Here is a 26478-nt window from a genome sequence, read left to right as displayed (position 1 = left end):
TGCCCTACCCAGGTATGTGGGGAATTTCTTGCCTTTTGGGAAGTAGGAGGTCTTCTGCCAGCGTTCAGTAGGTATTCTGTAAGAGTTGTTCCACATGTAGATATATTTTTTATGTATTTGTGGGGAGGAAGGTGATCTCCACATCTCACTTCTCCACCATCTTGAAGGTCCACCCCTATTTCAGTTTTTAACGCCTCTATCTTACCAGCATTTATCTTCCAAGAAAGATTTGACTGAAAATATGAATTCTGGACTTTATCTAAATTAAGTATTTATCTTACTAGGTAGGTCTGTGTTTAAGTGCACAAAATTAAAAAAAAAAAAGTCTGGACTAATTTGTGTCTCTTGTCATTTCTGATACCTTGTAGCACAGAAAGGCACACACACCCAACTTTTCTTCTCAGTAATCTCTTTTCTCTAGTTTAACCTTGAATAATGCCAAACTAAATTTCAGATCTTCAAACAAATCTTCAGAAGATAACTGTCCTTCCTCTTACATTATTTTATAATTCCTGAAGATCCTTTTAAAAGGATGGGAGGATTGCTCGTTTTACTAAAACTTTATACAGTGATTTTTTTAAGTTGAGGTACAGGCTGAATAGTTTTATTCATGAGTATTTATTTTCTGATGTGATTTATTTACTTATTTTTCAGTGTTGTGAAAATTATTGATAATTCTGTCATAAAATTATGTTAAAATAAATAACTTTATATACAAATTTCTACTGTAAATGATAACTAACTGGAGAAATGTGTACTTATGCTGTTTGCGAGCACACACACTTGCATACACACACACACATGCAGACACATCTAGACCACAGTTTAAGTGTTAAAATAGATTAGACTACTTTTTTTAAAAAAGTCAATATCCCTGATGAACACAGATGTAAACATTTTCAACCAACTATTAGAAAAGCAAATTCAAAAATATACTGAAAGGATTATACACCATGATAAAGTAGACTGTATTCCAGGGATGCAAGGATGCTTTAACATCCAAAATCAATCAATGTAATACACCATGTTAACAAAATGAAGGCTATAAAACATATAATCATTTCAAAAGATGCAGAAAAATTATTGAAAATTCAACATACATTCATAATAGAAAAAACTCTCAAAAAAGTAAGAGGGAACATACCGCAACATAATACAGGCTATATATGACAAGGCCAAAGCTAGCATCATACTCAATAGTGAAAAGGGAAAGTTTTCCATTTTTTCTTTTCTGCTTTTAGTAATATCAGCAACAAGACAAGGATTCTCTCTCTCATCATTTTTAGTCAACATATTATTAGAAGTTATAGCCACAGCAAATAGACAAGAGAAAGAAATAAAAGGTATCCACCAGACAAAGACACCACAAAAAAAAGAAAATTACAGGCCAATATCTTTGGTGAATATAGACGCAAAAGTCCTCAACAAAATATTAGCAAACCAAATCCAATAATACATAAAAAGGATCATATGACATCATGAAGTTAAATTTATTACAGGGTGACAAGGATGGTTCAACATATACAAATCAATCAATGTGATACACTACAATAACAAAGGAAAGACAAAAAACGCATGATCATTTCAATAGATGCAGAAGAAGCATTGACAAAATTCAACATCCATTCATGATAAAAACCCTCATCAAAGTGGGTATAGAGGGAACATATCTCAACATAATAAAGGCTATTTATGACAAGTCCACAGCCAACATAATACAAATCCACAGGTTTTCATAATGGTGAAAAGCTGAAAGCCTTCTCATTAAATTCAGGAAAAAGACAAGGATGCCCACTCTCAGCAGTTCTATTCAACATATTACTGGAAGTCCTAACCATAGCAATCAGACAAGAAAAAGAAATAAGGAGAGGAATCAAGAAGGCAGAGCAGAAGGACATGCTCTCACTCTCGCTTGTGAGAACACCAGAATCACAACTAGCTGCTGGACTATCATCGACAGGAAGACACTGGAACTCACCAAAACAGATTCCCCACATCCAAAGACAAAGGAGAAGCCACAATGAGATAGTAGGAGGGGCGCAATCAGAGTAAAATCAAATCCCGTAACTGGTGGGTGGGTGACTCACAGACTGGTGAACACTTATATCACAGAAGTCCACCCACTGGAGTGAAGGTTCTGAGCCCCACGTCAGGCTTCCCAACCTGGGGGTCCGGCAACAGGAGGAGGAATTCATAGAGAATCAGAATTTGAAGCCTAGTGGGAATTGATTGCAGGACTTTGACAGGACTGGGGGAAAGAGAGACCCCACTCTTGCAGGGTGCACACAAAACAGTGTGCACATCGGGACCCAGGGGAAGGAGCAGTGACCCCGGGGGAGACTGAACCAGACCTACCTGCTAGTGTTGGAAGGTCTCCTGCAGTGGCAGGTGGTGGCTCTGTTAAACTGTGGGGACAAGGACACTGGCAGCAGAAGTTCTGGGAAGTACTCCTTGGTGTGAGCCCTCCCAGAGTCTGTTATTAGCCCCACCAAAGAGCCCAGGTAGGCTCCAGTGTTGGGTTGCCTCAGGCAAAACAACCAACAGGGAGGGAACCCAGCCCCACCCATCAACAGTCAAGTGAATTAAAGTTATACTGAGCTCTGACCAACACAGCAACAGTTAGCTCTACCCACCACCAGAGCCTCCCATCAAGCCTGTTAGATAGCCTCAACCACCAGAGGGCAGACAGCAGAAGCAAGAAAAACTACAATCCTGCAGCCTGTGGAACAAAAACCACATTCACAGAAAGACAGACAAGATGAAAAGACAGAGGGCTATATACCAGATAAAGGAACAAGATAAAACCCCAGAAAAACAACTAAATGAAGTGGAGATAGGCAACCTTCCAGGAAAAGAATTCAGAATAATGATAGTGAAGATGATCCAGGGCCTCGGAAAAAGAATGGAGGCAAAGATCGAGAAGATGCAAGAAATGTTTAACAAAGACCTAGAAGAATTAAAGAACAAACACTAGAAGAATTAAAGAACAAACAAACAGAGATGAACACTACAATAACTGACATGAAAACTACACTAGAAGGAATCAATAGCAGAATAACTGAGGCAGAAGAACGGATAAGTGATCTGGAAGACAGAATGGTGGAATTCACTGCTGCGGAACAGAATAAAGAAAAAAGAATGAAAAGAAATGAAGACAGCCTAAGAGACCTCTGGGACAACATTAAATGCAACAACATTCAAATTATAGGGGTCCGAGAAGGAGAAGAGAGAGAGAAAGGACCAGAGAAAATATTTGAAGAGATTATAGTCGAAAACTTCCCTAACATGGGAAAGGAAATAGCCACCCAAGTCCAGGAAGCGCAGCGAGTCCCATACAGGATAAACCCAAGGAGAAACACGCCGAGACCCATAGTAATCAAATTGGCAAAAATTAAAGACAAAGAAAAATTATTGAAAGCAGCAAGGGAAAAACGACAAATAACATACAAGGGAACTCCCATAAGGTTAACAGATGATTTCTCAGCAGAAACTCTACAAGCCAGAAGGGAGTGGCATGATATACTTAAAGTGATGAAATGGAAGAAACTACAACCAAGATTACTCTACCGGGCAAGGATCTCATTCAGATTCCATGGAGAAATCAAAAGCTTTACAGACAAGCAAAAGCTAAGAGAATTCAGCACCACCAAACCAGCTCTACAACAAATGCTAAAGGAACTTCTCTAAGCGGGAAACACAAGAGAAGAAAAGGACCTACAAAAACAACCCCAAAACAATTAAGAAAATGGTCATAGGAACATACATATCGATAATTACCTTAAACGTAAATGGATTAAATGCTCCAACCAAAAGACACAGGCTTGCTGAAGGGATACGAAAACAAGACCCATATATATGCTGTCTACAAGAGACCCACTTCAGACCTAGGGACACATACAGACTGAAAGTGAGGGGATGGAAAAAGATATTCCATGCAAATGGAAATCAAAAGAAAGCTGGAGTAGCTATACTCATATCAGATAAAATAGACTTTAAAATAAAGAATGTTACAAGAGACAAGGAAGGACACTACACAGTGATCGAGGGATCAATCCAAGAAGAAGATATAACAATTATAAATATATATGCACCCAACATAGGAGAACCTCAATACATAAGGCAACTGCTAACAGCTATAAAAGAGGAAATCGACAGTAACACAATAATAGTGGGGGACTTTAACACCTCACTTACATCAATGGACAGATCATCCAAAATAAAAATAAATAAGGAAACAGAAGCTTTAAATGACACAATAGACCAGATAGATTTAATTGATATTTATAGGACATTCCATCCAAAAACATCAGATTACACTTTCTTCTCAAGTGCGCATGGAACATCCTCCAGGATAGATCACATCTTGGGTCACATATCAAGCCTTAGTAAATTTAAGAAAATTCAAATCATATCCAGCATCTTTTCTGACCACAACGCTATGAGATTAGAAGTGAATTACACGGAAAAAAACGTAAAAAACACAAACACATGGAGGGTAAACAATACATTACTAAATAACCAAGAGATCACTGAAGAAATCAAAGAGGAAATCAAAAAATACCTAGAGACAAATGACAATGAAAACACAATGATCCAAAATCTATGGGATGCAGCAAAAGCAGTTCTAAGAGGGAAGTTTATAGCTATACAAGCCTACCTCAAGAAACAAGAAAAATCTCAAGTAAACAATCTAACCTTACACCTAAAGGAACTAGAGAAAGAAGAACAAACAAAACCCAAAGTTAGCAGAAGGAAAGAAATCATAAAGATCAGAGCGGAAATAAATGAAATAGAAACAAAGAAAAGAATAGCAAAGATCAATAAAACTAAAAGCTGGTTCTTTGAGAAGATAAACAAAATTGATAAGCGATTAGCCAGACTCATCAAGAAAAAGAGGGAGAGGACTCAAATCAATAAAATTAGAAATGAAAAAGGAGAAGTTACAACAGACACAGCAGAAATACAAAGCATCCTAAGAGACTACTACAAGCAACTCTATGTCAATAAAAGGGACAACCAGGAAGAAATGGACAAATTCTTAGAAAGGTATAACCTTCTAAGACTGAACCAGGAAGAAATAGAAAATATGAACAGACCAATCACAAGTAATGAAATTGAAACTGTGATTAAAAATCTTCCAACAAACAAAAGTCCAGGACCAGATGGCTTCACAGGTGAACTCTATAAACATTTAGAGAAGAGCTAACACCCATCCTTCTCAAACTCTTCCAAAAATTTACAGAGGAAGGAACACTCCCAAACTCATTCTAGGAGGCCACCATCACCCTGATACCAAAACCAAACAAAGATACTACAAAAAAAGAAAATTACAGACCAATATCACTGATGACTATAGATGCAAAAAGCCTCAACAAAATACTAGCAAACAGAATCCAACAACACATTAAAAGGATCATACACCAAGATCAAGTGGGATTTATCCCAGGGATGCATGGATTCTTCAATATACACAAATCAATCAATGTGATACACCATATTAACAAACTGAAGCATAAAAACCATATGATCATCTCAATAGATGCAGAAAAAGCTTTTGACAAAATTCAACACCCATTTATGACAAAAGCTCTCCAGAAGGTGGGCATAGAGGGAACCTACCTCAACATACTAAAGGCCATATACAACAAACCCACAGCAAACATCATTCTCAATGGTGAAAAACTGGAAGCATTTCCTCTAAGATCAGGAACAAGACAAGGATGTCCAGTCTTGCCACTATTATTCAACAGAGTTATGGAAGTCCTAGCCACAGCAATCAGTGAAGAAAAAGAAATAAAAGGAATACAAATTGGAAAAGAAGAAGTAAAACTGTCACTGTTTGCAGATGACATGATATTATACATAGAGAATCCTAAAGATGCCACCAGAAAACTACTAGAGCTAATCAATGAATTTGGTAAAGTTGCAGGATACAAAATTAATGCACAGAAATCTCTTGCATTCCTATACACTAATGATGAAAAATCTGAAAGAGAAATTATGGAAACACTCCCATTTACCATTGCAACAAAAAGAATAAAATACCTAGGAATAAACCTACCTAGGGAGACAAAAGACCCGTATGCAGAAAACTATAAGACACTGATGAAAGAAGTTAAAGATGATACCAAGAGATGGAGAGATATACCATGTTCTTGGATTAGAAGAATCAATATTGTGATAATGACTATACTATCCAAAGCAATCTACAGATTCAATGCAATCCCTATCAAATTACCAATGGCATTTTTTACAGAACTAGAACAAATCATCTTAAAATTTATATGGAGACACAGAAGACCCCGAATAGCCAAAGCAGTCTTCAGGAAAACAAACGGAGCTGGAGGAATCAGACTCTCTGACTTCAGATTATACTACAAAGCTACAGTAATCAAGACAATATGGTTCTGGCACAAAAACAGAAACATAGATCAATGGAACAAGATAGAAAGCCCAGAGATAAACCCACGCACCTATGGTCAACTAATCTATGACAAAGGAGGCAAAGATATACAATGGAGAAAAGACAGTCTCTTCAATAAGTGGTGCTGGGAAAACTGGACAGCTACATGTAAAAGAATGAAGTTAGAACACTTCCTAACACCATCCACAAAAATAAACTCAAAATGGATTCGAGACCTAAATGTAAGACTGGGCACTATAAAACTCTTAGAGGAAAACATAGGAAGAACACTCTTTGATGTAAATCACAGCAAGATCTTTTTTGATTCACCTCCTAGAGTAATGGAAATAAAAACAAAAATAAACAAATGGGACCTAATGAAACTTCAAAGCTTTTGCACAGCAAAGGAAACCATAAACAAGACGAAAAGACAACCCTCAGAATAGGAGAAAATATTTGCAAATGAATCAACGGACAAAGGATTAATCTCCAAAATATATAAACAGCTCATTCAGCTCAATATTAAAGAAACAAACAACCCAATCCAAAAATGGGCAGAAGACCTAAATAGACATTTCTCCAAAGAAGACATACAGATGGCCAAGAAACACATGAAAAGCTGCTCAACATCACTAATTATTACAGAAGTGCAACTCAAAACTGAAATGAGGTATCACCTCACACCAGTCAGAATGGGCATCATCAGAAAATCTACAAACAACAAATGCTGGAGAGGGTGTGGAGAAAAGGGAACCCACTTGCACTGTTGGTGGGAATGTAAATTGATACAGCTACTATGGAGAACAGTATGGAGGTTCCCTAAAAAACTAAAAATAGATTTACCATATGATCCAGCAATCCCACTACTGGGCGTATACCCAGAGAGAACCTTAATTCAAAAAGACACATGCACCCCAATGTTCACTGCAGCACTATTTACAATAGCCAGGTCATGGAAGCAACCTAAATGCCCATCAACAGACGAATGGATAAAGAAGAAGTGGTACATATATACAATGGAATATTACTCAGCCATAAAAAGGAACGAAATTGAGTCATTTGTTGAGACGTGGATGGATCTAGAGACTGTCATACAGAGTGAAGTAAGTCAGAAAGAGGTAAGCAAATATCGTATTTTAACGCATGTATGTGGAACCTAGAAAAATGGTACAGATGAACCGGTTTGCAGGGCAGAAGTTGAGACACAGATGTAGAGAACAGACATATGGACACCAAGGGGGAAAAATTGCGGTGGGGTGGGGATGGTGGTGTGCTGCATTGGGCGATTGGGATTGACATGTATACAATAATGTGTATAAAATTGATGACTGATAAGAACCTGCGGTATAAAAAAACAAACAAACAACTAATACTAAACTTTCATTGGGTTATTTGTATGGAAATATGTTAATATAAATGTTTCAGACATTACGTGAAATTTCTAAAAATCTTATATGTTCTGGTATAATGTTATAAGTCATAATTCTAGTTATTACTTTAAAATGTATATCTCAGAAAAAACTAAATTTCCTTGTCAATTGCATAATTATGACCTTTCATCAAATCTTTAACCGTGGTCATTTTTAAGTCTTTTGTCATTTACAGACAGTTCTGGGTGTACTCTGATGCTTTTGCAAATATGTTCCTATAAAAGGGTTTCATCTTCAAGGAATTCATGGAAAAGACTCTGACAAGTACATGTTTCTGGTAACTGACTGTACTGCTGAACTGAATGAATAAGCATTTTCAGAACTCTAATGAAAAACTGATGAACTCATAAAAGTGCTAACAAAAGATCAAGATAAAAAAAAATTAATTACATAGGACTGAGTGAACTGATGAGGATGATTATAATTTTTGTGACTTTCTGTTTGAATTTAAAAAAAAATCCCACAGGGACTCAGAGGCAAAGAATATACAAATCAATTTTCACTGCAAAGTAAAGGAGCTGTTACAGTGGAGGATTACTGGACTGAATGTCAATATTATGACATAATATGAGTGTGTTTCATGTTTGGTAATTGCAATCATTGTTGCTTTTGTTGTGGTCATCCATTTACAATGCTTGGTGTCAGTCTATTTATCTCTTGTAAAAATAAAATACAGTGTGTGTGTGTGAAAAAAAACCCAAAACACTTCACCTAAAAGGTGGGAGAATTAAAACTTTTAAAATTGAAAAAAAAAAAAAAATTAACTAGCTACCTATCTACCTTAGAAGTTAGGAGAAGTATAGTAGAAAAAAATCAGAAAGTTCAAAGATAGAGATAAGACAAGACAATATTCCAGAAAAGAAAATAAGAAAGACAAAGTTAGTTCTTAAAAAGATCAATAAAATAGAACTATCAGATTTGATCAAGAAAATTAGAAAGTAAGCAGCACATAAAACATTATGAATGAAACCTAAGATATAGTTATAGATAAAGCATCATATAGGTATGACAACTTTATGATAACAACCATGCTCACCTCAGGAAGTAGATTTGGTTATTATTCCTAGTTTGCAGATGAGAAAGTTAACACACCATTCATCTTGTGGACTTTGTGACTTGTTCCAGGGCAAGCAGAGAATAAGTTGAAAAGCTGATTTATTTCCAAACCCAATTTTAAATTCCCAATTTTTTGCATATAAATAACAACCAACTTCTTAACTATCCAGCCCAAACACCTAACGATGTAACTAAAAGAAGTTGTAAGGACTCAGATATAGAGAACAAATCAGTGGTTACCAGTGGGGAGAGGGAAGGGATAAGAGCAATATGGCGGTAGAGGATTATGAGGTACAAACTATTATGTATAAAATAAGCTACAAGGATATATAGGACAACACAGGGAATGTAGCAAATATTTTATAATAACTATAAATGGAGTGTAAACTTTAAAAAAAAAGAAAGAAAAGGCATCCAAATTTGAAGAAAAGATGTAAAGCTGTCATGAAATGCAGATGGCATGATAATCTATATAGAGAACTCTAAAGTCTCTACCCAAAAACTATTAGGACTAATAAATTAATACAGCAAGGTTGCAGGATACAAAATAAATATTGAGAAATCTGTTGCATTTCTATACACTAACAATGGAATGTCAGAAAGAGAAAGTAAAAAACAACCCCAATTAAAATTGCATTAAAAAATACCTAGGAATAAAGTTATCCAAGGAGGTGAAAGACCTATACTCTGGAAACTATAAAACATTGATGAAGAAAACTGAAGATGATCCAACGAAATGAAAAGATATGCCATGCTCTTGGATTGAAGAATTAATATTATTAATATGGCCATACTACCCAAAGCAATATACAGATTAAATGCAATCCCCATCAAAATAGCCATGACATTTTCCACAGAACTAGAACAAATAATCCTAAAGTTTATAGGGAACCACAGAAATCCCAAATTGACAAAGAAGTCCTGAGAACAAAGAACAACCAGGAGTTATAACTTTTCCAGACTTCAGAATATACTACAAAGCTACAGTAATCAAAATAGCATGGTATTGGCACAAACACAGTCATATAGATCAGTGAAGCAGAACAGAGAGTACAGAAATAGATCACACGCATATGGTCAATTAATCTATGACAAAGGAGGCAAAACTATATCAATACAGTGGAGAAAAGACAGTCTCTTAAACAAGTGGTGCTGGGAAAACTGCACAGTCACATGTAAAATAAGGAGATTAGAACATTCCCTCACACCATATACAAAAATAAACTCAAAACTGTTTAAATACCTAAATGTAAGACCTGAAAGAGTAAAACTCCTAGAAATGAACATAGGTGGAACAGTTTGACATAAATCACAGCAATATTTTATTGGATCAGTTTCCTAAGGCACAAGAAATAAAAGCAAAACTAGATAAATGGGACCTAATTAAATTTAAAAGCTTTTGCACAACAAAGGAAACCATCAACAAAACAAAAGGATAACCTATGGAATGGGAGAAAATATTCACAGATGATGTGACCAACAAGGGTTTAATTTCCAAAGTATGCAAACAGCTCATACAACTCAATAGCAAAACAAAACAAAACAGAACAAAACAACAACAAAAAACAACTTAATCAAAAAATGGGCAGAAGACCTAAATAGATATTTCTCCAAAAAGACATACAGATGGCCAACCAGCACATGAAAAAATGCTCAACATTGCTAATAATTAGAGGCATGCAAATCAAAACCATAGAATGTCACCTCACACTTGTCAGATTGGCTATCATCAAGATGTCTACAAATAATAAGTGCTGGAGAGGGTGTGGAGAAAAGGGAACCCTCCTACACTGTTGATGGGAATCTAAGTTGGTGCAACCACTTACATGGAAACAGTATGGATGTTCCTTAAAAAATAAAAATAGAGTTACCATATGATCCAGCAATCTCATTCCTGGGCATAAATCCAGAAAAGACAAAAACTCTAATTCAAAAAGATAGATGCACTCTCCAGTGTTCATAGCAGCACCATTTGTAATAGCTAAGCCATGGAAGCAACCTAAGTGTCCATAGGCAGATAAATGGATAAAGAAGATGTGGTATTTATCAATGGAATATTACTCAGCCATAAAAAGAATGCAGTACTGCCATTTGCTGTAACATGAACAGACCTAGAGACTATCATAGTAAGTGATGTAAGTCAGAGAAAGACAAATATTTTATGACAGCACTTATATCTGGAATCTAAAAAAAAATAAAAATGAATTTACAAAACAGAAACAGTTTCACAGATATAGGAAACAAACTTATGGTTACCAAAGGTGAGAGGGAAGCAGGGAGGCACAAATCAGGGGGATTAACAGATACAAACTACTTTTATAAATTAGACAAGCAACAAGGACACACTGTATAGAACAGGGAATTATAACCATTATCTTTTAATAACCTATAATGGAATATAAACTGTAAAAATACTAACTCACTATGCAACACATCTGAAACTAACACAATACTGTATATCAACAATACTTCGATAAAAAATTAAATGAAATACTAAAAATAAAAAAAAAATAAAGGCATCCAAATCAGAGAGAAAAAAGTACAATTGTTTGTATTTGCAGAGGATATGATATTATACATAGAAAACCTTAAAGCCTCCACTAAAACATTTAGAACTAATAAATAAATTCAGTACAGTTTCAGGATACAAAAATTACTACACAAAAATGAGTTGTGCTTCTATACCCTAAAAACAAACTTACAGAAAGATAATTAAGAAAACAATACCAGTTACAATTACATCAAAAACAATAAAATACTTAGAATTTAACCAAGGTGGTGAAAAACCTGTACACTGAAGACTGTAAAACCTTAATGAAACAAATTGAAGACACAAGTAAATGGAAAAATATTCTGTGCTTATGAACTGGAAGAATTAATATTGTCAACATGCCCATGATACTCAAAGCAATCTACAGACTCAATGCAATTCCTATCAAAATTCCCATGGCGTTTTTCACTGAAATAGAACAATCAATCCTAAATTTTGTATGGAACTACAAAGGATCACTAATAGCCGAAGTAATCTTGAGATAGGAGGACAAAGCTGTGAGCACCACACTTACTACTTCAAACTATACTACAAAGTTATAATGTTGAAAAAAATATGGTATTGGTATAAAAACAGACACTTAATCAATGAAACAGAATAGAGAACTCAGAAACAAACCCACACATTTATGGTCAGTTAACTTAAGACAAAGGAGCCAAGAACATACAATGGGGAAAGGACAGTCTCTTCAATAAATGGTGTTGGGAAAATTGGACAACCACATGCGAAAGAATGAAACTGGACCACTATCTTGCACTATACCAAATATTAACTGAAAATGCATTAAAGACTTAAATGTAATACCTAAAATCGTAAAAATCCTAGAAGAAAACAGGTGGTATGCTCCTTGACATAGGTCTTGGCCATGATTTTTTGAATCTGTCTGCAAAAGCAAAGGTAACAAAAGCAAAAATAAACAAGTGGGACTATTTCAAACTAAAAAGAAAGAAACCATCAACAAAATGAAAGGCAATCTACAAAATGAGGTAAAATACTTGCAAATCATATATGTATGATGAGGGGTTAATATTCAAAATATGTAAAGAACTCATACAACTCAATAGCAAAACACATACACACACACAATCTGATTAAAAATTTGGCAGAGGATCTGAACAGACATTTTTCTAAAGGAGATACACAGATGACCAATAGATACATGAAAAGATGGTCAAAATCACTAACCATCAGGGAAATGCAAATCAAAACCATAACGAGACATCAACTCACACTTACTAGAATGGCTATCATCAAAAAGACAAAAAATAGCAAGTGTTGTCTAGGAGAAAAGGGAACCCTCATGCACTGTTGGTGGAAAAGTAAATTGGTGCAGCTATTATGGAAAACAGTATGGAGGTTCCTCAAAAAATTAAAAATAGAACTACCACATGAAGCATCAATTCCACTTCTAGGTATGTATCTGAAGGAAACAAAAACACTAATTCAAAATGGTATCTGCATCCCATGTTCATAGCAGCACTACTCACAATAGACAAGGCATGGAAACAACCTAAGTGTTCAAGGATGGATGAATGGATAAAGAAGATGTGATATATATATACATATATATAGTACAAAGATAGTAAATAGGTGGAGGAGGAAGAGGGTGAAGAGGAAAAAGAGGAGAAGGGGAGGAAGAAGAAAGAAAAAGGGTGGAAAATGGTTGTTAACTAACTCCTTAATAAACATGGAGAAACCGTTATGACATTCTCACAGAGACCTCTGGACTTAGGATCAAAAAACCCAGACTTAGTCTTATCTCTGACACTTATTGGATGAGAGCTATAACCTTTCTGAGCTTTGAATTATATAAATGTGGAAAATGAACATAATAGAGACTACCACTCAGGATTGCTTTAAGGGTTAAAGAACTACTGTATAGCCTAAGTGTATTTTATATATAAGCTTTTTATTACATACAAATCTCTATGAATCCAACTCCTAGAACCCTTTTTTAAATTATTCAATTAAAAAAAAAAGAAGTCTAACGAACTGAGAGAAGGTTCTATGATCTTGATAGTCATTCACATTTGGTCAGAGACTAAGTTCACCGGCCTGCCATTTATTCTGCAGAGGGCCTCTCCGAATGAATTTTAACTGCCCGATTACCTGGTATCACTAAACTCAGAAGATACCTCTGTAAAATGCTGCTGTCTCTGCCTGCCTTTCACATCTCTACATTAGTATCCACAAGACTTTATGACTATTGCATTTTTTCCATTTATGGCCAAGTGTAATATAAAAATGACTTTCTACCATAGGGCTCAATGGTAACAAACTTTAAACTTCATTGTTACCACTGTTGTTCCTCCCTAGGGAATTTGGATAAGGGATCAGATTCTGACAGGAGAATCATCTCCCAGTAATTTAACAAAGGCTTTATTCTATTTGAACTTAATGGGGAGCTAATGATTTTGACAAGAATAATCCCCTGTCTTAGATAGCCTTATGAGATTCTTTTCATTTTAAAGTCAAGCTCTTTTGATTACAGGTGTCATGTCTCCCACAATACTAGTTATAAGTTCGTCGTTTCAAATAGAAAATGAAAGTGTGAGGGCTTGATTGCTTTGTCGTTTAACAGCATTATTACCATGAGAAATATTTTCTCCAACTAGTCCAGCCGAAACAAGAAAGCAATACATTTTTTGGCTTGGAGTTCTCAATATTTTTTCCATTTCCATCATATCACTTTGAAAGAGAGGAGCACCTTTGAAGAAATATTGTGTAAATAAAATAAAATCATTTAAAAATGCAGCACCCAGAAAAATAAAGAGCCAAGGACAAACAAGGAGGAAGGGGAAATACCTCACAGAAACAATGATTGACCAGTCATTAGCATTGTACAAATATCTTTCCAATCTCCCACAGTTGAGGAAAAAAGTGCCACACATGCATCAAAAGATGTTCTGGGCATAAAGAGGCACATAGAGAAGAAGCGGGAAATGAGCAACTGGGACAAGATAACAGAGGTCCTCAGTAAACAGAATCTGACACACTAATCATCTCCATTCATCACAGAGTCCTAGGAAAACCGAGTTCACAGTAAGTACTGTGCAGTCTGGCTCTAGGAATTAGCAGTGTTCATATTAGACCAAGGGCAATAATGCCAAGTTTTATTAAGCTGTAATCTAGAAAGTGGTTCCACAAAAGGGAATTGTAGAGATTATGAAGAGATGCCAAATCTGGGGCCTCAGAAGCCTTGCTGCCTGCACTGGGCAGTGACTTGGCAGGGATGTAGTAAGTAAATACCTCTTATTTTGATATGACTGAATGAGGTTGTCATGAAAAGCACTGAGACATTGTATCTCTAGATCATTTCCTAGTCTCTAGACCTAAATATTTTTCCTTTACTGCATAGATTTAGATTTTTAATAGTGCCTCTGTATTAGTCAGCTAGCACTGCCATAACAAAATACCACAGACTGGGTGGCTCAAATAACAGAAATTTATTTCCTCACAGTTCTGGAGGCTGGAAGGCAGAGATCAAGGTGTCAGCGGGGTTTATTTCTCTTAAGGCCTCGCTTCTTGACTTGCAGTTGGCTGTTTTCTCACTGTGGCCTCACATAGTCTTTTCCTCTTCTTATAAGGACACCAGTCATACTGGATTAGAGTCCCTCAAAGGGGCTCTTGATTCAGACCCTCAAAGTCCCTCATCTGAGTGAGGGAGTCTTCTAATTGATCTGCCTGCCTCGACTCCACTTGTTCCATGGTAACATCGTCACCAAAGAAATCTCTCTAAAATCCAAATTTTACCATGTCTCACTCTTATTTCAAAGTCTACAGTAGCTCCCTAATGACCATGGGGATAAAATTCAAAGTCTTTTCATTACATGGTCTCTTCCTCTGCTTGTAAGAACATCAGTCATATTGCATTAGAGCCCTAACCTTATGACCTCATTTAACCTAAGTTACCTCTTTAAAGGCCCTATCCCCAAAAATAGCTACACTGGGGCTTAGGGCCTCAACATACGAATTGGGGAAAGGGGGAGGGCGCAATTAGGTCCAAAACAGTTTTCTTTGAAGATGACCTTCAAAGCAGAATAATACATTGGGAATAGGATATACCTGGGTGTCAGACAAAACAGGGTATGAATTCTAGCTGGCCATTTACTATTCTAAATTTAAGTTATTTTGGACAAGATAACAAATCTTTCTCTGTAACAATGCATTGTTGATAACTGCATAGCCGGTTTGTTATGAAGACTTAAGAAATTGAGTATTAAAAATATCATAACAGTGCTTAATAGCTGAGAGTTGTAAAAATTTCTCTCTGATGTTTATCTTTTAGCTGGTGGGGTCTCAGCATTACCCTGAAGGTCCAGAGTGCCATTCTTTGTGACATATACCTTGAACTACTAACAATGAACATTTTCATCAATCTGGGCAATTTTTGCACTGTAGATACACCTCAGGCTATCAAAAAACAAACCAAAACAAAAACCACTGATGGTTAACTCCTGATATTTTCCAGACTAAATTTGGACTTTCTAGAACAGGATTTATGTGGATCAACTGGACTCATCCATTCTATTACTGAAACATTTCACAGACATTAATTAGATCAGCTATGTGTGAGGCACTGTACTAGGAATTATATTAATACAAAGACACCTAAATTATATTGTTTGTTCTCAATCAAACTAGAAAAAAATGAATTATGAACACAAATATGTGCAAAGCAATAAGAAATGATAAGGGTTAGAAGATAAGAGCTAGCTTATTAGGATGGTTTTAATAAAGAGATCAAATTTAAAGTAAATCTTTATGGGCAATTTTTTAAAAATAGGTAAGTGGTGGAGAGAGGCCAATAAAAAGAATGATGAATTCTTTGAAACTTTTTCCGACTTTAAGTATAAAGCAGAAGCCTTTATTCTCTCTCATGTGGCTCTTTCAGAAGGTACAGACACTGGCTCTCTTATCCAACTTTCAGGAAGTAGAGGTCATAATAAAGGCTTGGAAGAGGAACAGTGAGAAATGTTTGAGGAGCAGTTTACATGTAGAAATAAGAATGATACTTCAAAGGTTAGTTCAAGTAATCAACAGCTCTTTTGAGAGATGAACTTTGTACTTGCCAAAATATCCTAAAACAACTTAAATCTCACGTTTTTATTTGTTGAGATTAGGTAACTTACCTTACAAATGCTTCATTTAAAAACCTGCTGATAAGAGCCCCACTTTCAGACCCTGTAAACTGTAACTGGAGAAGGTGCCCATATGGTTTCATTTATTTAAAAACTAAATCACTGTGATAAACTTACATTCATTAGAATCCCAAGGGAATAAGAGCTTTTGAACACCACTGTAGCTTTCTTATAATGCAAAACATTTGAGCAAAATTAAACTGTTTCATTTTTCCTTCTGCTTAACATGACAAGGATTCACATTGAAATAGATCAAAAGTTGTATTGTGTCTTTCTCTAGATCAAATAATGTTGACATACATTTCAACAGAGTGCTCTTAATTCTAACATCCAAGGGCCATATTGTATACTTGAGTAGAGCAAACTGACATAATTTTATAATACAATAAGCACATATGGTTATTCTTGAGGGTAAAAGCCTATTTTTTCATTGTTTTTCAAGAACTTCTCCTACAATATATCTTTATTCTTTAACCGTTAACATTGTCAAATCAGGGACATTCTGTAGTCTCTAAAAGGTGATTTTGTTTTCTACTCTTGGGGAAAAGTACCCTCAGGACATTTTCACGTGAGGCAAATCCAAATAAGCTGAAATTCTGAGGAGTTTTTGTTTGTTTGTTTGTTTGTTTTTGTTCTTTTAGCAGCATGTCATACAATGTATCAGGTACACTGAAACTGAAGGGAGGTTTATACATTTAGGTGAGAAAATGCATGCACAGTCAGACCACTATCCTCTTGGAAGCTGCTTAGCAAGCAAAATTGTTCCAAATGAATTTGACCTTAAATAAGGAAGCATATTTTTTTATCAATCAACTGCAACCAACATTGACTTTGGGGATTAGCCAAATTTTTGCATACGTATTCAGCTAGATAAAACAGTTGTCAAATGTAGTCTTCTTGATCCATATTCTGTCACTGTCTATCAAATTGGAAACTGCACTGCTTTTATTGTTTCAGTTTCATAGAGCAACATGTAATACATGAGTCAAATCTGTCTTGCTGGGGTATAAGAAAAGGAGATGAAGAATTAGAATGCAAAGACTCAATGATAATATCGGTTAGAAAACCTAAATCCTAAGCAAATAGATTTTTAACCTCAATGTGAAACAATATCTCCCAATTCTATGATATTATGATCTACAGCAGTGCTTCTCAAACTTTAACGAGCATATGAATTACCTAGAGATCTTATGAAAAGACTGATTCTGATTCAGTAGGTCAGGGATGGGGCCTGAAAATCTGCTTTATTAAGAAGTTCTCAGATGATGCCAATCCTGCTAGACTACGGACCACACCTTGAATGGTCAGGTTCTTCTGCATAATTTTATGCAATTCATCAGAACCATCTTCCTAGCAAAAGAAGTGTGACCCCCCCAAAATAGCCATATCACTACCTGCCAATTCATTTTAATTTAATTTGGTAATAATGATGCCAGTCTTTTGACTTCGCTGTGATCAGCCTTACAATTAGATTCTCTTAGAATCACTTTTCTTCATGAGTGTGTAGAAAATAAATAAAAATAACGTCACAGTGTATGATTACAAATTCTTGCAGATGACAAAATATTTGGGGAATGTTTAGGATTAAAGTTTCAAATTCCCCATTCTCAATCTTGCGGGATACAGAAAAAGATAAAAGTGATTTGAAATCAGGGATGCTACCTACGGTGGGGTGACATCCCTACCACATTTGGGCTCTCCGGTTTCTTGGAGCCAGTATATCCAGTAACCAGTGGTGCATCTGACCTACAAAACCTGCAGTGTGAATCTGCCTATGCACTTGTAAGTTGGCAGTTTGTTAAGATGCTTTATGAGGATAGGAGTCACCGAGTAACTTGCTGACCAGTACTTTTTCTCTCAACTGAGAAAGTTATGATGTACATCCTCATCCTCTTGACATTCTACCTACAGGACTTGCTGTTTCAAGTAAAATTAAAGAAAACCTACACATCTCCACCCACGCACCTACCCCTTGTTTATTATTCAATGATTCAATGGAATATCATATGAGGGTTTTGTTTCATGCATGCAAGGAATAACGATGGCCTTGTATACTGTGTGTTTCCAAGGATTTAGAGTGAGAATTGTCTTCACACTCTGCCTAAAGAACCTCATTTTCTGAGGATTTATAAGACATAAGAAAATGATTTCATAGAGCTCCCTCCTTCCCTCTTCCTTTTCTTAAAACTTTGCTCTTCGTTGAGAATTTCATTAATTCATTAAGCAAATTTTTATTAACTTCATTTATTTATAAACTTTAATTACTTATAAAGTATGTGCCATAAAAAATATGTGGCAGATTAGTGTTAGGATCTGAGAATTAAGGGCAAACAAGGCAGTTCCTGATGTTACAGACCTCAGTACTCTCAGTTAAAGCCTTTGTGGGGTCAGTCCTCATCTAGTTACCCAAATCATTTCAGCAACCCTTAGCTGTTTGAGTTAGTACTGAATACATTACAAAAATAAATACATTGGCTCATAAAACTAAAAATTCAAGAAATCAGGCACAGCTTTCTTCCAGGGGTGAATATCATCAGAGCTCAGCTTTTCTAACCAGAGAGGTGCTGAACCCAATGAGGAGCAGGGGGACAAGTGCAGTCCTAGGAGACAGAGGACTTCTTTAATGGGTGTCATTGGCTCAAGTATCCCCTACTGGCTTAGATCAACCTTTTTTAGAATGCTGCTATGGTCTGAGACTCTTCCTATTCCATTCCTCTTTCCTCAACCCCATGCCATAGGTGCCAAACTGATGACAGTCTGAAAGTTCTCCTCGCTTTTTCTTGCAACCACCTCCAATATATCTCCTGCGTGTTTAATCTTGTTTTAGTGTCATCTTCTTGGAGGACCCAGATTAATGCAAGAATGGATAAAAAAGTGGTTTTCCAGTGAAAAATTTGGTTTCTATTGGCAAGAGGGTGGTGAATAGAACCTGTGAGGCAAAAATAATAGATATGAACTCGGGTGTATCTACAAAATGACCTCTCATGTTTTAAATAAACATTTGTTCTCTATAATATATGTTCTTATGACTTTCCTCCAAACATCAAACAATTTTGCTGTGTTATGTCTCCCTGAGGTTAAAAGTGCCTTTAAAGAGAGGATTATAACACCTTTGTTTCCCTGTAAACCTTTTGCAACCATAACAATGATAAGGTGCAAAATATATGCTCATGAAAAAAGTTTTCAGCTGTCTGGAAGGTCCTCTGGATTAATAAAACACTAAATAACCATTATTTTATCAAAATACCTATGATGAAGAATCCTTTCCAGGTTGTAAGGTTATCTTGGCAAGTATTTGATTTACATCTTTCTTACTGCTCACACCTGGAATTTTCTCTGTTGGTTTTGAAATATTGTAAAAATTGTCCCAAAAAATCCTAGAATATAAAAATAAAAAGAAAATTCCCCAATCCTTTCATATCTCTGAAGCATATAGATGAATACACAATAACCGTTTTTCCATTGGTCTTTTATGTCTCAGACAGTATGAAAGTGAATTCTAAAAACTTATATTTTAAAATCTGTAGTCGACAAAGCAATCTCACCTACATTATCTAGGCATTTGGTAGGGAAAGCAGCTATTTTAGTATATTTTATAAGTAAGAAAATTTAAATAGAGAGAAAGTAAATGACTTGTTCAAAGCCACACAACTAATCCTGGCAGTATGTTCTTCTGACTTCTAGACTTCGACTTCTAGATTTCTAAAGGAGATTACATCACCTCCTCTCAAATTAACATTTTGGGCGCCCACAGGAGGCAACACCCCTTCTACAGGGATCCCCTTGTCAAAATTGGCATTGACTACTGAAGCCTGGAAATTTCGGAAATATTAACATCAGAAAATATTAAACCAGTGAATTTTTTACACCTTAAGTCCTGTTCCTTAGAAGCTTTCTACTTCTGAGCCTGAGCCCTGAATTTTCTCAATCCCGGGTAAGAGAGGACAGACATGTTTCCCTTTAACCAATGTAATGAGATTTATGAACGGGCAAAAGGAAAGGTTTCTCTAGTACAGCACTTTTCTAATATACCATAGTACAGCAAATACTAAGCCAGAGGTGTGCTTCCCTATAATAGAACACATGTTTAATATAGAGAAGCAAAAGAAAATCTCTACCTATCTGATATAGGAATATTTGGGGGAAAAGAAAAGAGAGGAAGTCTTTTTACTTTGCTGAATCTGAGTTTTTCCTCTGTGAAATGAGCCTATTACGACCTAGCTTATCATGAAATAAATTCTATAAAATCTGGATAAGGCATCATACCTACAATTCTACTTCTTTTTCCTTGGCAATATTTTGTAATGCTTACTCAATGACCAATTTTGTTATGAACTTTTTCACCAGCATGCTTCACTCCCATAGATCATTTATACAATACCTAAATAGAAATAAAAAGTAGAGATTTGTTTTTCTACATTAAGTCCTTGAAATTTTTTTTTTTATAAAGTATTTTAGAAAAATTCATTGCCTGGTCGTTTTCAGCTAAAGTCTGTGTCTGAAAATCATTAGCAGAATGTTCTTACTGTTATGTATTATTCCTGTTCAGACTACTTCTTTTCTACTGAAAATGAATGGGTCAAAGCCACTAATTCCACTGACTGCAGCATTTCTCAGTCAGGTCAATGTGGTGCATTTTTTACGATAGGCACTTAGGCTGCTTCCGTATCTTGGTTATTATAAATAATGCTGCCATGAACATTGGGCTGCATATGTCTTTTCAAATTCGTGTTTTTGTTTGCTTAGGAGTGGAATTGCTGGATCATATGGTAGTTCTATTTTAATTATTTGAAGAACCTCTATACAGTTTTCCATAGTGGCTATACCAATTTACATTCCCACCAACAGCGAACAAGGGTTCCCTTTTCTCCACATCTTCACCAACACTTGTTATTTCTTGTCTTTTTGATGATAGCCATTCTGACTGGTGTGAGGCCAGCATTATCATGATACCAATACCAGACAAAGGCACTACAAAAAAAAGAAAATTACAAGCTAATATCCCTGATGAACATATATGCAAAATTCCACTACAAAATATTGGCAAGCCAAATTCGACGATACATAAAAAGGATCATACATCATGATCAGGTGGGCTTTGTTCTAGGGATGCAAGGATGGTTCAATATCCACAAATCAACCAATGTGATACACCATATTAATAAAACAAAGGATAAAAATCACGTGATCTTATCAATAGATGCAGAGAAAGCACTTGACAAAATTCAACATCCTTTCAATAATAAAAACTCTCAAAGAAGTTGGTATAGAGGGAATATACCTTAACATAATAAAGGTCATTTATGACAAACTCACAGCTAACATCACATTCAATGGTAAAAAGCTGAAAGATTTTCCTCTAATATCAGGAACAAGACTAGGATGCCCATTCTCATCATTTCTTTTTAATATAGTATTGGAAGTCCTAGACACAGCAATCAGATAAGAAAAAGAAATAAAAGGCATACAATTTGGAAGGAAAGAGTTTAAACTGTCACTATTTGTAGATGACTTGATACTATATGTAGAAAACCCTAAAAACTCTACCATAAGACTATTAACACTAATAAAATTCAATAAAGTTGCAGAATGCATTATTTAAAATATGAAGTATGTTGCATTTCTATACACTGATAATGAACTATCAGAAAGAGAAATCAAGAAAACAATCCCATTTACAACTGCATCAAAAATAATAAAATACCTAGAAATAAATTTAATCAAAATTGTACTCTGAAAACTATAATATATTAAAGAAGGAAATTGAAGACAATACAAATAAATGGAAACAGATCCCTTGTTCATGGATTGGAAGAATGAATATTGTTAATATGTCCTTACGTCCTTACTACCCAAAGCAATCTACACAGTAAACGCAATCCCTATCAAAATACCCAAACATTTTCATATAACTAGAACAAATCATCCTAAAATGTTTATGGAACCACAAAAGACCCCGAATAGCAAAGCAATCTTGAGAAAAATGAACAAAGCTGGAGGAATCATGCTCCCTGACTTCAGACTACACTACAAAGCTACAGTAATCAAAACAGTATGTTCCCGGCTCAAAAACAGAGATATAGATCAATGGCATAAAGAACACAGAAATAAGTCTACACACTTATGGTCAATTAATCTACGATGAAGGAGGCAAGAATATAAAATGGGGAAAAGACAGTTTCTTCAATAAGTGGTGCTGGGTAAACTTGACAGCTACATGTAAAAGAATTAACAAAGAACATTTTCTCACACCACATACAAAAATAAATTCTCCCTAATAATATGAACCAGCCTGCCATTCACAGGATGTAACAGGTATTCATGATTCTTGGTGTTTGCTTATGTTTTTTATTGCACTAGGAATATGTTACTCCTCCATTTTTCACTTGACTCCTAAGACCTCATCTTTTAAAACTCACAGCAGTTGTCATCCTTTCCAGAATATTTTCCCTGAATCTTAGACTGGGACTAAATATGCTTTTTCTGGTCTCTTTACATACATTTCTCAAGAGAATTTATTGTTTTATTCTAGATGTTATGTTTATAAAATCTTCCTCCCCAATTAGACTGTAAGCTACCCGAGGGCAAGAATTTTGCTATTTCATGTGTATCATCCTACCACTGCCAGGGGTAGTGTCTATGATAATATAGAATTTCAAAAAAAAAAAAAAACATTATTTGAACATATATTGAACTTTCTAAAGTAAATTATCTGAGTCCATGATGGATCAGAGATTAAGTCTCAGCCAATTTCAGGCTTTTCTTGTACTATATCTTGGGTTCGAAATTTGGCTTTACGATTTGCTAGATGTACGATGGTAAACAGATTACACGTCTCTCATTACCTCAGTTTTCTCATTTGTAAAAGGGGGATGAATATAGTACCTATTTCAAATGGTTGTCTAAGGACTGAATGAGGTAAAACATGGACAACACAGAATTGTGGCTAAATCACAAACAAAATCTTGCTTTTTAAAAAAATTCATGACACTAAATAATTGAAAGATAATCAGAAGTTATTCTAACTAGGACCCAGCAGACTTAGTTTATAATCTTGAATCTTTTATTTATTTGGGATATTTTCTTACCCTCAGTTGTCTCTTTTACAGAATATTAGAAGCCATTGTTGACCTATCTCTTCCACTTTAACTGCTTTGTAAAGATCAAATATTATTAAGAGTAATAATTATAGTTGTCATATATTGATGCCTTCCTGTAGGTCAAATACCATGGGAAAGGTTTTCCTGACATTATTTAATTTTATTTTCATAAAGATTCTATTGGCTAGGTATTATTATTTAACTTTTATGGAAGAAAAACTGAGACTTAAATAGTTCTATTAACTTGTCCAAAGCCAGAGAGTTGATAAGTTGTAGATTAATATTTAAACCCATGTCTCTGACTCCAAAATCCATCCCCTGAATCACTGTCCGAAGATAAAATAAAATATTTAAAAATATAAGATTCTACATAAAGCAATATGATGATTGTTATTTATCAACACTATTAATAGTTGCCAGTTTCAGTGATCATCATTCTGGTTTCATTCTTATGAACTAGAAAGGTTGTCATAATTCCATTTTCGGCAACAAAAAATGATTTTAAGCATCTTCTGTGAATGAAACACTGGATTACCAGTTTTAAGGAAATTAAAAAAAAAAATTATGACAGTATCAGGTGCTTCAAATTGCATATATTCAAGTTGAAACATTATTAAAAATGTTTCACTAATCAAAGGCTTTTTGAGACCTGTATGCCAACAAGTACAAGGACACTACTTTTATCATTTTTATATTCTAAAGATGATAACGTTTTCCTTTGCTTTTTTTTGCCTCATCTTTTTAATATAACTCTTAAATGGGACCTACATGAAATCTGGACCTATGATTGTTACCATTTTACCCTTGGTCTTTCAAGAGAAAAGCATAAAGGATATTCTGGCATTATCCAACTTTCAGGGATTGCTAGGTCAAAAAGTTACCGACAAAAATCATTTGAGTTAATGTTTTTCTTTTTTCATGCATGGGATTTTTTATTCCTAGAATATCCTTCCTTAGATATTAGCTCTACAGGATGAGTGCTTAAGTGTTCTGAAAATAGTCACCACCTACTTCAAAAGATGCTAATGGTAGAAAATGAATACAAATGTTTTATAATTAAAAGACTGTGGCTTGCTGGGAAGGGGACATATAAGCCCAAAAATGGAAGTGGAAAACTTATGTATCAATCCAGGTTTTAAGCCAAAACCTTTTTTTTTTTGTAGTGGATACAAAACAAATGAGGCAAAGATACATATTTTTAACTTTTAAATTAAATTATCCTGGTAATGAAAAAAAAAAAAGTTTTCTTGTATCATTTGCTTACATACATTAAGACATAAGAATGGTAAGGGGTTGAGTTATTGCTGTAATTGCCACATATTTTTTAGACCAGAATGTCTACTGAGGCATACCTATTAGAAGTACCTATTATGTATGCCTCTCTATACTAGTTTTCTCAATGAGTCACCTAAAGTACAGACATCAAGGGCTGAAGTTCCCAGAGCTAATAAGTGGCAAAGTCAGGGTGTGAATAAATCAGTCAGGCTCCTTAATCCATAAAATTTCCTTCTATGCCACGCTGCTTACATAAAGTTTTTAATACCTTTATGTACTTCCAATTGATTTGTTTTTCATTCTTGGTGCTGTACTATGAATGGGCACAGAGTAGAAGAACCAGAATGAGAAATTTATAGATTGGATCTAGTGAAACTATTAGGCCACATGAGTCAAAGCAAAAAGAGAGGAGACAGGTATGTGCCTTGCGTACGGGCAATCAGAGGCTGAGGCCCGCTAGATTATACAGCAGGAATCATTAACCTGAGCCAGGAGACTGGAGAATTGAAGAGAGAGCAGGAAAGCTGAGGCAAAATGCAGTCTATGGCTTTGCGACTCGTGTGGTCCAGGAAGCAGCAGCATAAGGATTCCCTGGGAATCTGTTATAAATGCATAATTTCAGGCCCCAACGCAGACTCACAGAATCAGAATCAAAGTTTGAGAAGCAGTAGAATATGGCTCTAGACAACAAAATTTCAAATAGACGTGAAAGTCTTAATAATAAGCAATAGCTCTCTGAAGAAATAATAAGCAGACAGCAAGAATGGGCAGTGATACAAGGTAGCACTTCTTGTATATGCTTTAACTACCTGTAGAACCAGTCTCAGATTGAAATTGGCATGCTTTCAACTTAAAATCAATTTAAAAGACTTGCTCTCAAATAAGTTTTTCTCCTGAGGAGAGTCAAAGTTTAAAAGCAAAAAAAAAAAAAAAAAAATTCTACAATATAAATCTTCTCAAAACTCTGGTCATCTTCCCCTTTGATCGCCCTTTCCCACTTATAGTTTTGTGAGTAACTGACTTCTGTGACTTCTGTGTAGATCTGGCAGAGGAAAAATCCCCTTCACTTTTGAATAGTTTGGTATAATGCCTGTTAAAGTGGAAAGAACAATCAGCTATTTCTTTTGATTACTTGCAATTTGGTAGCCAATTTTATTACAAGCCCAGCATGAGAAGCACCAGGCAGCCCTGTTTGCTGACTTTATCAATTCTTTTTCAAATTGCTCAACACATTTCAAAGTCTCAGCATACAAATTCCTTGCCTTTTTTTCCTACATAAGGGTGAGGAAAGGGTACCTAAATCTTTAGGAAATGAGGCCCTTGAAACAGCCAGAATAATGTTATTGTCAATATACTAAAAGTTGCCTTAACACTTCTGTAAAACCCTTATAAAAGGAAAAATGTCTTTAATAAATGCAGTGACCCTGATATAAATATAAGATTACTATATACATACGTTTGCAAATGTTCTAAATAAAAGGCTTTATGCAGAACTTCACTAATTCATGTGTTCTCGGTAATG

At 35.3% G+C, this 26478-nt stretch overlaps 1 protein-coding gene across 1 annotated transcript in view; it reads right to left on the bottom strand.

Annotated features, from left to right (window-relative positions):
• The window catches only part of LRP1B (LDL receptor related protein 1B), a 1676205-nt gene that overhangs the window by 1054423 nt on the left and 595304 nt on the right, over nt 1-26478 (bottom strand). The gene's annotated exons all lie outside the window — the stretch shown is intronic.

The sequence above is a fragment of the Eschrichtius robustus genome, chromosome 5 (genome assembly GCF_028021215.1).
Source record: "Eschrichtius robustus isolate mEscRob2 chromosome 5, mEscRob2.pri, whole genome shotgun sequence".
NCBI lineage: Eukaryota > Metazoa > Chordata > Mammalia > Artiodactyla > Eschrichtiidae > Eschrichtius > Eschrichtius robustus.
The sequence above is the reverse complement of the archived record's forward strand: the minus strand, read 5'-3'. Positions and strand labels throughout refer to the sequence as shown.